General features: G+C 38.0%; 1 long non-coding RNA gene across 1 annotated transcript; it reads right to left on the bottom strand.

Moving 5' to 3' along the window:
* Positions 1 to 3343: 3343 nt before the first annotated feature.
* On the bottom strand, positions 3344 to 11894 carry LOC134956806 (uncharacterized). The gene is made up of 5 exons (XR_010186187.1): positions 11858 to 11894; positions 9578 to 9646; positions 8215 to 8280; positions 7493 to 7545; positions 3344 to 3518 (listed from the first exon to the last, which is right to left on the bottom strand). It is a non-coding gene; the product is annotated as an uncharacterized LOC134956806 (long non-coding RNA).
* Positions 11895 to 14557: the final 2663 nt, after the last annotated feature.

Raw genomic sequence — 14557 nt, 5'->3', positions numbered from 1 at the left:
TTCGCCCAGCCATGCCTGCATTTTCCCCGGCACGCCTGCGTTTTTCCAAACACTCCCTGAAAATGGTCAGTTGCCACCCAGAAACACCCCCTTCCTGTCAATCTTCTTGCATTGTGCCGTGCGACTGAAAGCTTTGCTAGAACATGGGCAAAACCGCAAAGGCCTTTGTACCCGTATGACGCGTGTGCACATTGTGGTGCATGTGCATGCGCAGAAATGCAAATTTATAGCCTGATCACTGCGCTGTGAACAACGGCAGCTAGCGATCAACTCGGAATGACCACCACTGTTTTTCTCCCCCTGACACAATCTCTCCCTGACACTCTCTCTCACTGACACTGTCTCTCTCTCCCTCTCTCTATCAGAATCTCTCTCTCTCTCTGACACACTCTTTCCCTGACACACTCTCTCTTTCTCCCTGACACTATCTCTCTCTATATCTCTCTCCCTGACCCTGTATCTCTCTCTCCCTGACACCATGGGGGTAATTCCAAGTTGATCTCAGCAGGAATTTTTTTAGCAGTTGGGCAAAACCATGTGCACTGCATGGGTGGCAGATGTAACATGTGCAGAGAGAGTTAGATTTGGGTGTGGTGTGTTCAATCTGCAATCTAAATTGCAGTGTAAAAATAAAGCAGCCAGTATTTACCCTGCACAGAAACAAAATAACCCACCCAAATCTAACTCTCTCTGCACATGTTATATATGCCTCCCTTGCAGTGCACATGGTTTTGTCCAACTGCTAAAAAATGTCCTGCTGCGATCAACTCAGAATTACCCCCCATATCTCTCTCTCCCTGACAGTGTCTCTCTCTCCCTACAAAATCTATCTCTGACACTGTCTCTCTCTCTCTCTCCCTCTTTCTACCCCTTACACTGCCTCTCTCTCCCTGACTCTCTCTCTCTATCTCTGACACTTTATCTCCCTGATGCACTCTCTCTCTCCTTGACAATCCCTCTTACTCTCTCTTGCTCCACTCTCTTTATCTCTCACTCCCTGACACTTTATCTCTCTCAGTCCTTCTTAATTCCCTCCCTCTCTTGCTCCTCCCCTGCCTCTCTCTATCTTACTGATGCCATCTCTCTATTCCTTCTCATCCCTTTTCTCTTCCTGGCATTCTTTTTCTTTCTTCTCTCTGTCTCTTTCTCTTATTCCCTCTTTTTCCATGAACCCCCCTTTCTCTCTCTCTCTCTCTCTCTCTCTCTCTCTCTCTCTCTCTCTCTCTCTCTCTCTCTCCCTGTCCTCTCCTCTCAAACACTCTCTGCTTTCTCCTCTATCTCTCTTCCCCTGACACCCTTCTTGTCTATCACTCCCCTCATGCTCTCTCTCTCCTGCTTCCCTAAGGGGCACTTTAGTGACAACAGCAGGGGGGCTCTCAAGATTTTGCTATGGGTCCCACAAAGTTCTAGTTGCACTCCTAGATATTTAGAAAAAAGCCTACATGGTGTATGACAGGAGAACAGTGTATTATGACAGTAACCTATATTTTCTGTATATGACTATTGCATACTATATTATATGAATGAGCCTTTTAAATGTACTGTAGTTATTTTGCGATTTTGGAAGAAATGCCATAAACCTATTAAAAACCTGTATAATCCTCAGGCTATGGACTGGTTTGTCATTTTGAGTACTACAGTGTATTACACAGTACGCATGTGAGGCACATGCCTAGGGGTGACACTTGCTGGGGGGGCACAGCCAATCCACATGTTGTTTCGACAAGTGCCGGTTTTTCTGACTGTCGGTAAAACAGCACTGTCATTGAATAAGTTGAATGCAAATTTGACCTATTTCTGTTGAAAAGTGCCGTTTTTTCCAACTGTTGGAAAAACCGGCACCAATTGAATAGATCCCTATGGGGCATATTTAACAATAACAGCAATCTTGGCCAATTAAATATCATTTCTTATTGCAACATATTGGGACATTCTTTGCAGGTGATTTCTTGCACATGACTTTCATTACTACATTTCTTGTCAATACAGGAGGGCTGGCACATCATGTCAACCCTAGTCACCTCATTCCCATCCCCAGGACCATCATGCTCTATTCAACCACAGTAGAAGTGTCCCACAAACCTTTACTTTATAGAAATGTGTTAGTATGGTATGCCTATTCATCTCTCCCCCTCTTCATCCTCCATGATACACTCACCAGGCTGCCTGTAGTATGCTGTGTTCTCAGATGTTTGCTGCTATAAGCTGCTCAGAGCCAGCATAGAGCAATGGTCCTGCAGTCCTCCCTTCTGCCTCTGGGTGTCAGCTGCTTAGATGAGTGTCGTCTTCTACTTGGTGCTCTACTTCCCAGCATATCCATATACATGGGTCTGGCCCTGCAGGCCACAAAGTGATGGAGCAGGAGAAGCTAGAACAAGCAAAGCCTGCTAACCTGCACATGCTGGGAGGTGGAGGCACACTTATGCAAGCAAGCTGTGCTGAGTACAGCAGCACTGCACTACTTCTGATTCTGCTTTGATCTGTTTGGCAGTGCTGCTGATTGGCATAAAGTTACCAGCTGCAGGATCTGTTTGGAATCTACTTCACTCTCTCTTATTTACTAAGCCTTGGATGGAGATAAAACCCACAGAGATAAAGCCCCAGCCAATAGGCTCCTAACTGTCATTTCTCAAACCCAGCCTGCGACATGGCAGTTAGGAGCCGATTGGCTGGGAATTTATCTCCGTCGGATGTATCTCCATCCAAGGCTTAGTAAATAGACCTCTTAGTGGCCTATGCAACAGGCACTGATAAGCAGGGAAAGGGAACCTTTGGCCCTCCAGCTGATATTGAACTACACATCCCAGCATGCCCTCCAATAGTTTTAGCATGGCCAAATAGCAAAATTGTAGCAGGTGTGTGTAGTTCAACAACAGCTGGAAGGCCAAACGTTCCCCACCTCCGGACTAATGGGTCAGTTTAATGCAGGCCTAAAAGTGTTAAATATTGCTGTGGCCCCAGGTACATGTCACCCTGCCACCTGGCCCAGCCGCCACTGCTTGTCAGTAAGTAAACACTTTGCAATAATACGGTGATGACAGTGACTATTATGAGACACTTGATTGTATTTTTTGTCAGGTAGTGTAACTCAGGGATACTTTGTATACAGTGCTACAGTCATTTCTTGATAAAATAAAATCAAGAAAAATGTTGTTTGCACCAATTACATTAGCACACCTTTATATCACAACTGGTCAATAACAAATATATTTAAGGTAACTTTACTTACTGCCGCTCACTAGACCCAATTGAGTTTTCTCAACATACAGTAAGGTTTTCTTACTCACTCCTTTGGATCTTTGACTTAATTAATGACAATACACATTTGACTAATTTGACAGAAATTTTATTGATTAAAAAAATCATTCAGGAAATAAAGCAACAATCAAGACTTCTCCAAAACATGGGCGATCCAATGAGAATGATATTCCCAGGAAATCATAAATATTGGTTTGCAAATATTCGGAAACAGTTTTCTCCTTTGGAAGCAGATTTGCTTCAATTGGAATCCTGTGACTCTGCAAAATAATAGGTAACAATATATAAATACATTTAAGAACATACTGTAGAATAGGCATTCCCAACCTCGGTCCTATAGGGACACCAACAATGCAGATTTTAGTGATATCCAGGCTTCAGCACATATAGTTATATTAAAATAACTGAGTTACTATTTGAGTCATCTGTGCTCAAGCATGGATATCACTAAAACCTGGACTGTTAATGTGCCTTGAGGACTGAGGTTGGGAATGCCTGTTGCAGAACCTTGAATGCATCAGTAAGTTACCACATAAAGTAGGGTGGCCATAATATCCCTTAAATTTGGGACACCTATGATTTACACAGGTTCTGTGGCTAGCTAAACTCTAGCCTGAATTTCACTTGGTTTTAGCCAGCCACAAAACCTGTGTAAATCATGTGTGTCCCAGATTAAAGGGATATTATGGTCACCCTACATATAGGGGATTACTTAGGTTTGTTAGCAAAGCAAAAAAGTTAACAATTGGACAAAACCATGTTGCAATGAAGGTGAGGCAGATGTAATATGTGCAGAGAGATTTAGATTTGGGTGTGTTATATTGTTTCTGTGCATATCATATACTGGTTTCTTAATTTCTACACTGCAATTTAGATTTCAATTTGAACACACCCCACCCAAATCTAAACCTCTCTGCACATGTTACATCTGCAACACCTGCAGTGCAACATGGTTTTGCCCAATTGTAACTTTTTTTGGTTTACTAACAAACAAACAAACAAACAAACAAACAGTACTGCCTTATAAAGATAGGTGACATTGGTCTACAGGGAGGGGGCATGGCTAAAGTGAAGCAAATCGTGTCATTTTAGCCCCACCCTCTCCCTACAGACTTGCGAATCATGGAATTTTTCTGAAGGCTCCCGAAGTTCCCTGCAGCATCTCCTCTCTGGGCTTCTCCAGGAGAGAAGAAATTAAATGCCAGTAAGTATGGATATATATAACCACAAGTCCCACATATGCTAAACAGCTCTGCATACTGTAGATAACTAGCAGAATTCTATTTAAAGTATATATGCATAGTGTATCCAGGCAATACCTATATCCATGTACTTTTTCTGTATAACTAATATCTATAGGATTTACACTGAGGATAACTGCATGTGTTTGATTGATCCTTGGATTACATATATCTCATTGTCAGTTCACTTTTATGGGGTAATTTGTGTCTGGATCATTTGTGATCATTTTTGTGATATTATACTACAGGTAAACAACAAACCAACCGTGCAATTACCAGCTTGTACCATATGTGTAACATCTATTACAACAATTTGAATACAATGTTTAAGAATTATATTATATATATATAGTTCATGATGACTTACATGAATGATTTCTCTTGAGAATACAGACACCTCAATGTCATTACATGTCTGTGAAGCAATTTATATATCTGCATTTTTGGCATGACTTTGTCACTTACTGTAGTTATGTTTTGTACCATATGCATTACCTGCATTGGAAATACAATACTGCAGGACATACTAGCCTACTCTCCCACAAGTTGCAGGAGACTCTAAAAAATGTTGTACAGTCCCCCACACCTACAGAGGAGTAGCGGAATCTCCAGCTCCCCACCTGCTTCCTATTGAAGTGGGCAGGATAAGAAGATAGACCGGAGAATCCTGCAGCTGAATGAAGGGGATGGGGATAAAAGATCCACCCCCTACCCGCAAACTGCAGCATTAGTGGGAGCGGTCTACGGATGTGCAGTCTGGCTTTGCCCCCTGCAGTGGCTAGATGTGTCTCATCTCCGGGCTACTCCTAGGGATGAGATTTTTAATGTAGACAAGTATGCTACAGCATCACATTCTATAAATGACACACACTGCATAAATTCTGTCCTAGTCTCTCAGAGATCTAATACACTAAATCTGACTGCTGACCATAACAAATTAGGAGAATTATCACAAATTTGTCTGCAAAAAGTTACAGATGAACTCATCATCTATCTACTACCAGTGTAGAACCTGGGAGTGTGTGTGTAGGGGGGGGGGGGCAGTGTTAGAGGGGCATGTACCCCAGCTGCAGGATTAAGGGGGTGATGAGGGCTATGGTTGTTACGAAGCCTGATGTCTGAGTTTTGCCTTTGGGCCTGTCTCCCCGTCATCAAGTGCTCACCTCAGACTATAGTGATCCTGACTTCAAGGGGCTTTTACTAAATATCTCCCAGGCCATCTACAGCTGCATCAAGTGCAGTTCCCTTAATAATTATGGCACCAGTTGTGGTGGAAAAAAACATTAGACATGCCCACTTTGATGAGGGACATGCTCCCCAGTAATAGCCAGGATCTCATCTCTCAGGGCAGCAAGTGACACAGTGCAGCCCACCCTACTGGCAAGAGCTCTGCAGGCAGTGAAGGATCCCTAGTGGGTAGTGCTTGAAATAGATTGAGGCGCACTTCCTCAAAGATGTCCACCTTCTTGGACTGCAGCATCAGAGGCCTCCATTAGGACACTGTTTCAACAACCAAGTAGGTGGTGTGTGCTCCAACACCCGGACAGTTTTAAATGCATATATTAAAAAAGAAGCACAAGTGTGTTTACTCACTGCAATCACTGGAAGCTCTCTGGAGCAATCATATCACATGAGACTGCATATGGGTGTATAATGTGAATGCTTGTTTATACAATACCACTTATAAATGTGCTAAAATAAATGAAATTAATTGCATTGGTGATAATCTGAACTCACACTGCATACATGAAGTCATTTTTTTTTTTTCGTTTCATCTTATCTATTTAATTAAAAAATATGATGTATAGTATACATTATTTATACAATATACATTTCTTTGATTATTATTATATACTGTTTTCCAATACATGCATCATTATGAGGTCTTTTTAATTTACACCTACAATTAAGGATGGGGGGAGCCAAAATTCTGCCTTACCCCAGGTGATATAAATCCTAGTTTTGGCCCTGTTACTACTGATATGAACAAATATTTTGCTTACTACCATTGGACTCATTTTATAGAGCACGTTTGTCTATTTTGATGTAAATGTATGTCCTTTTATTTAACCTACAGTATTTTTAGAAATTTTAATAATTAATTATAATATAATCTAAGTATTATTATTTTTCTAAAAGAGTGTCCCCACAATGATGAGAGTAGGTTTGTCTTCTATTCTGTGACTAATGATTTGGTTTTGCATAGATGTTAAAAAACATCACAGTGATGCTGCTCACCATACTGACATAATATATGGATGAACACAAATGTCTTGATATATGTAAAATGCACAAACTGTGCACCTGGAACAGAAATATATCATAATAAAAGGGTAAATATTTGTTGGTTAGTTTGTAATTTTTTAATTATTTATTAGGAACTCTATAGAATTGATTTTAAGATATTGTGTATTTCTATTGTTTGCTTCCTAAGTATATTACACAAGGGTAAGGGTGCCTCTAGTAAGAGCTATGCAGTTAGAGGTGTGCTTGCTTGTGTAAAGTGCATGTGCAGGACTGCAGGTTTGTCAGCGTAATAAATTGAGCCCTGTTCAGTGCATTAAAGGCAAATCACTTGGCAATATGGACTTCAATTATACAATAATACAAAAAGAGTTACTGCCAGAGACAGCATTGTTCCTGCTGATATTAGTTTTGTATGGGGAATCCTATGTAATACATAATCATACGTATTCACCATATCAGAATGATGATACAATCAATGTTTTGGTAAATCTGTCTCTAAGCTGGTACATGCATGACCACATATACTGCCCCCATAACTGTAAGCTAACCTTTATGATTGGGGGCCACCAATGTCAAGACAACAATGTAATGCAAAGTTGACCTGGTGACATGTTTTGGGTAAATTGCAGTGAATAAATAAAGTAGACATATAGATATGACCAAAGCTTGATCAACTCAGCACTCCAGCAGTAAAGGAACATATTCATACACCCATCCCATTATATTTATATCTGTGACTCACTTACCATTTGCCGACTGGATTTCCAAGTGAAATTCCAAGACCTAGAAGACCTCCATCCTTACATGGAATAAACAGAAAAATATTCTAAGCAATGTAAAAAAAATATATACAATGGTATCACAAAGTGTTTTTCCATTTCATCAGGTTTTATAGAGAGTGTACATCCATGAGAGTCTAAAACATATTTTCTTGGATTTTTTTTTAATTCTGTAACTAAAATTCAAGGACAATAAGAAAGTGGGTATAATAGTGCCTTTATCTACTGTATACCAAATCCAAGTCTGAGAGGTAGGCAACATATGCTATAGTCCCCTAAAATCATATTGTATGCGACCATTGGGCACTAATGCATGCAGGTGATAAGACATGTATAACCAGAAGCCAGCTATGGAGTTACAGCTATCAGATTATTCCTATATGATCAGATTCATGTGCAGCCAGCACCATATGGGAATAGTGGTCTCAGATGGCAACTAAGGATACACGTTGTTAGGACAGATCTAGTCTTACATATGGAGATCAGATGTCACTTTTTTTCCTGATATGATTTTCATTAATTAACATTCTCACTACTATTTGGGACATAACCAAACCCACTTTACATTAGTAACACATTTTATTTTTCTAAAGTCAGGTAATTCTGTCTGTATATTGTTCACTGCTACTCTTACATGTTTAACATCACTAGCAAATACATTTCTATTTTATATAGTATTTCACTCTTACCTTGTTACAAAGAATGGGGTTTAAAATGCCTCCTAAAAGAGTTCCCACGGTGTCTATCACAGTATTCTGAAATAAAATGATCCTATAACTTTTGCTGAAAAATACACTGTGCAAAATAAATTTACCGTATAAACTAAATGATCCACACCATGCTTCCAAAATGGTAATCTGTCATTTCTCCAATATATGTGTTATGAAAACAAATCTCTGTCCTTTTGCACAATCCAAGGTTAGTTTTAGTATTATGATTTTCTGGTAACTTTTTGTTGGGGGGAGGGGTGGTAGTTTACCATTTACAGCAGCACTTAATGAAAGTTACATTTTATGTAGTTTATGGATCTATACATATTCTGGTAATGGGAGTGTGAAAGTGAAATCATTTTGGAAGAAGTGTTACAGATATCCAACCACATCTGATATCTATTTTTAATTTCTGCATTTCAGTGTTTTGGAGCTTAGTATTTTTATTATATACTGTGCATGAGGTGTTTTGAAATTATATAATCTCTGGCACAATCTGTAACATATTAATCCCAATGTAAATGAATGTTCATTTTTAATCATTATGAGATATTATTATCTATGGCATAAATTATATTACAATATATACTAAAGAGGACTATTGCTTCAAATAGAAAAAATAAAACCCTTCCTACAGTACATAAAATAATATGTTTATTAAATTGCCTTGTTACTAAATACTAATATCCAGAGATAACATTTACATTGTTAATGTGGTATTCACAATGATAAAACTCAGGGGTAGGCAACCTGTGTGCGCCAGCTGCTGTGGAACTACACATCACAGCATTCCCTGCTACTATGTTGATGTTAGGGCATGCTGGGATGTGTAACTGGAGTACAACAGGTTGCCTATGCCTGGTGTACATCACTAACTGATTTGTAAGTGTAACTGTAATTGGCCCCACTTACAAATATTGTTTTAAATTTGTAAATGTAACCATAATAAATGCATTAGACTGCTGCAGGCTTAGGAACTTCATATTTAATAAGACATAACACAAAAAAATAACTAACACCATATTCACAAATGTTGAAATGGAATAAAAATGGATATGTAGTTGTCAGTGACCACTTTTAAGATCTATTTTTTAATTTTGATAACATTAGTCTCTAAAATTAGAGAATCCTGTATTTTAAAAATGTGGTATTAAAAGAAATTACAATACTGAGTACAGTTCTGAGAATGTAACTCAAAAATTAAGTGTTAAGACCATTCCAACAGTTTGAATTTCAAATATTATGTAATTCAAACTTTATAGAGTTATACTGTATCACCAAAAGATTATGTACTTTACTTATATTTATACAGCACACCCATTCAGTATTCCACAGCACTCACCAACAAAGGATCCAAAGTTTTTTCCACAACACCATTAAGTAAGCCTATAGCTTGACCAGACAGACCAGCCTGGAAAATATTATATTGTTTCAGTTATACAGTGCAGTAAATCATATTGCAGGCACAGCACATATAGAATCTCCGAAATGTTAAATATGCTCCACATATGTCTTAGGTCTTTCATTAATGCATGAAAACTAATATTTCTATACTTTATTCCTGCTTAAAAATGGTCTCAGAAGATATATATTGTACATCAGGGTCATTTGCGAAAAACAATATTGTGATAGCATTCAATGCATGAACTGGCAGCTTTTTCAAGGTATTGAAAAAGCAGCAAGTACTGAGTAGTGAAACGCGTTGATGTACCTACCTATACCCACCCACTGGATTGTGCAAGTTACCTAAAGAGTCTGAACCAGCTTTCAGATTTGTTAGAGGAAGTAACAGCTTGCTGGGGATTATATGAATTGGACATCCTTGCTTGGATCTCACCATCAGATGACACCACATTCACCTGAGGATTCTATATCTATATTCGGCCCCGGAAGTATACACAGGTACAGGCACATACAGGACTGTAAACTAATTTTCTATATACAGATGTGGCCATGCTCATCTAACTGCAATGCGGCATGCTGCATCGTGTACCAGGCTGCAACGATTCACAGTCAGCAATTGCTTCAGCTATATCTGTATATGGACAGCCTTATGGGTGAGATGTCTGCTCATATTATTGATATATTAACTTTTGTTGTATTTGTATTTTTTAGTTTATGCTATTCTTATTTTTTTATATTAAACATAATATTATCTACATCCAAATAATATGCACTTGTTTATAACTATTTAATATTCTGTCTAGAGCGCTACTTTTATTGTTGTCCTCTCTCAGTGCCTGCCTGCTTGTGTGTGGTTGGAGCAAAACAGCAGCCTCAGGGTAGATGAGAATGAAGGGATCCCTTGGTTGAGAGCCATGACAATTGCACTCTCAGCCAATCATTGATCAGGTTAATGAGTTTGTTCGGCCTTTGAAATTGACACCCAAGTCCAAAAACCATAAGATCTGATACAGACAGGATGACATTTTGCATTGTTTTCAGAACCAAGTCAGGCAGGGAATTTTGAGTCCCGGCCTTGATCCACTCAGATTGGGTAAGTTTGGATGGTCTTGAATCTCTGAGAATCTAGCCTGCTCATCTCTACTTTATATTCATGCATTTGTATACACCAAATCAAGGGATTAAAGAAGTTCCGTTAAGTATAATTTTATATTTTAACTTACAACACTTAATGCTATCAAAAATTAACTATTTAGCTTTAAAGTGTCCTTATATTTCCATCAGTGTTATTAATTGTAGTTGTAAGGCCACATAAAATGTAGTATCCAGGTGGAGGAAATCGATTCCAAAGAGCACTTGATATGGAACATAGAATGTCCTGTTTCTGCATTGGAGCATGTAGATGGCCCATCCAGTGCACTGCAATGTGTTCACCTAGACTCCGCTCTCAGGAGATGCCTAGAAGAGCAGCTAGTTTTTCAGGGATTTGATTTGCAAGTACAGGTTGAGTATCCCATATCCAAATATTCCAAAATACGGACTTTTTTGAGTGCAACCTTTGTTTTTTGATGACTCAATGTTCAAAAACTTTGTTTAATACACAAAGTTATTAAAAATATTGTATTAAATGACCTTCAGGCTGTGTGTATATGGTGTATATGAAACATAAATTAATTGTGTGAATGTAGACACACTTTGTTTACTGTACAAAGTTATAAAAAATATTGGCTAAAATTACCTTCAGGCTGTGTGTATAAGATGTATATGAAACATAAATGCATTATGTGCTTAGATTTAGGTCCCATCAACTTCATATCTCATTATAATATGCAATTATTCCAAAATACGGAAAATCTGATATCCAAAATACCTCTGGTCCAAAGGATTTTGGATAAGGGATACTCAACCTGTATTTGTTGAATATACATTTGAGTTTGGTTTTTTTTTGTTTTTATCTGCATCCTTAATGGAGGTGAGTCTCATGTACAGTAATTAACTCATTCAATAAGAAAGATGAGTGGAATTAATTGTTCATACAGTATGTGTACAAAAAAAATTAGCTCAACATCTGTATTTCAGCATAACACACACAAGAAGACTCAGTTCTGGCTGGAGATAGGAATGTGGTTGGATCAAGGCATGTGTAACTTGGTGACAGCTTGTTCTAGGGGCATAGTAATTTTACATATCAAAACTAAGATTTATCAGAATAGCTTACCGTGTTGAAAGACTCAGTCGCACAGCCAGCAGTGGTCTTAAAAATAGAAAACATTAATGGAAGTCTTTAACATGTTGCATGCATTTATGTTGTTAACAGATTATAAAGATTAAACGTGGTGTATGCAGAAGCATTGTTACAGCAGATTCACTAAAACGTTATTATACCAATGGGCGTAGTGTAATTCTTGGTGAGAAATAGCGCAATAGAGTGCTGTTAGCATAGAGCTTTGCCCCACTAACTTCAGAGGTTACTTTATTGTTGTCATTTAAAAAGAAATGGATTCCATTTGTAATCCATCATCAGTTCCCAGGATGTGAATTGCCAAAAAAGGAAATGTAACACTGTTGTGTACAATGTTTGTATATTAATATCACAGTGTTTGTGACATTGGGTAAACCATTCATTTTAATTATCAATTTTGATTTGTAATTTCTAGTTGTTGTAGGAGGCATGTATCAGTTTTAGACCATCTAGAATGTCCTACGTCTAGATAATAACTCATTAGATCAGAGTTACTCAGTCCCATTGACAAGCTCATGTTTTCAATATTTTCTTAGTTATATACATTTAAAAATGTTATTCTTTTCAAAAAGTGCCTCTTCCTTTGTCACTAACAGACCTTAAAGTAATCTGTGTGTCCCTTCAATAAATGAAAATAAAAGCAATATCACCATCATATATTGCACTTTGAAAAATGTGGTACATATCAGCTAAACTGACTCCTGGATTTATTCAGCATTAAATATATCCAACTTACATGTATGATATATATTAGAATAAATAGTAAAAGAAAAGTTTAAAAAATACACTTATGACACATTTTATCTGTTCACAATAAGGTCAAGTATTATCATGAAATTCATTGCTTAGAATTTTGCCATGATCGATGCGCTGCGAAAATCCGTAGCGAGCGATCAACTCAGAATGAGTGCGAACAGCTGTGCAGAGAGCTTTGTTTCTGCAGAGCACAGGACTTACTCAGCTGCTGAGACGATTTGGGCTGCTGGTGACGTCAGGAACCCTCCTCCGGAATGGGTGGACACGCCTGCCTTTTTTATGACACTCCCAGGAAATGGTGATTTGCTGCCCAGGAACGCCTTCTGCTTTTCAATCTTCTTGCGATTGCCCCTGTTATCGCTTTCATCGTAGAAACTGTCACTGTCCAGCGACCCCTGTCACCGGACAGCATTGCACTTGCGCATAGCATCCCACACACATGCACTGTTCAGACCTGATCGCACGGCTGCAAAAAAAATGCAGCATGCAATCGGGTCTGAATGACCCCTTATGCCTCTAGCTTTTACCAAGCACTCCTATCATTTATGTACAACAATATTTTTATCTTTATATGCAGCCAGATTTGCCTGCTGTATTCTTTTAATCTTCAGTATTTATACAAATCTATAATCCAATTATCGCCAGTTTTATTCACCCCTGAAGAAGTCTGTCTGGATGAAACTTGTAGTGTCCCTGCACATAGTTCCCAGAACAGTAGAATGTTATCCACCTATTAAGCTCATAACCCTGAGAGTAAGAGGTGTGATTATAACCCCCATTTATCTGTTAATTGTGGAATACTTGCAGCCTATTGTATTGTGATATTTTATCTTTTATCTTTTACACTTTTATGTAAATAAATAAATAAATCCTTAAGATCTAATTGTATTACTGTTGGGTGAAGAATATTTTTAAAAGGGTATATCCATTCTTATTGTTATAATTATTATTTTATGATCTAATAGGATCATCCTGTCATGGGATTTTGGACACCCTATCTTACACTAGCGCCCGCTGTCACTACTCTCTTTATCTACTATTTTGGTCCTTGCTAACAAGGGAATGTACTGGAGGTGCAGCTTGAAGTCATTGGTGCAAGATAAAGGCATTGTTTGTGTTATATAATCACATGTTTGTGACAGCACTCCCCAAACAAACAACAACTGTCCTGGTGCCCTCCTAAGTACCTCTTTACACAAGGCACTAATCTATCTATCTATCTATCTATCTATCTATCTATCTATCTATCTATCTATCTATCTATATATAAAAAAAATCATTTTCGCAGCTGGTTTTGTTAACACATAGGAGTCAAATTGCTATATGCTATACAGCCACATAAGGTTGCATATAAAGACATCAGTCCAGTGGGAGATCGGTCAGTCAGGTGGGCATGATAAGATGCCATTGCTAGTATTACAATGGCAACTTGCCACCTTGCACTTTATTGAATTTACCTCATATCCTTTGTCCGTATCAAGCTTTGTAGTTTAAAAATTTTTATTGCACCTACTGTGTTTACTGATATAATATAGAGTAGCTGCTAATCATACAATCTGTAAAGTCTGAGAATTAAAGAAAATACTGTATAAATCTGTGATAAATAAATGTAATAAAATTCTTACCAAGACTGTTCCTAGGATTTCAATTTTAGAGCTGGATTTCTTAAACTGTTTCAACAAAATATATTTTTTTTATAAAAATCAAAGACTTAAAAAGGATGTTAATACATCAATGTTACATAATTCCATGAGATGCAAGTAATATTATTCTCAGGTAACAATATAAAGCATAATGCATACTGTAGTATTGCTAATCATACAGAAATAAGCTGCTGCTATTCTTTTTAGATGAATTAGTTGGGTTGAGGGTTACAATGAGAAGTGATTGACTGCTGTCATATGCATGCTTATACTATTA

The sequence above is a fragment of the Pseudophryne corroboree genome, chromosome 9 (genome assembly GCF_028390025.1).
Source record: "Pseudophryne corroboree isolate aPseCor3 chromosome 9, aPseCor3.hap2, whole genome shotgun sequence".
Classification (NCBI taxonomy): domain Eukaryota; kingdom Metazoa; phylum Chordata; class Amphibia; order Anura; family Myobatrachidae; genus Pseudophryne; species Pseudophryne corroboree.
The sequence above is the reverse complement of the archived record's forward strand: the minus strand, read 5'-3'. Positions and strand labels throughout refer to the sequence as shown.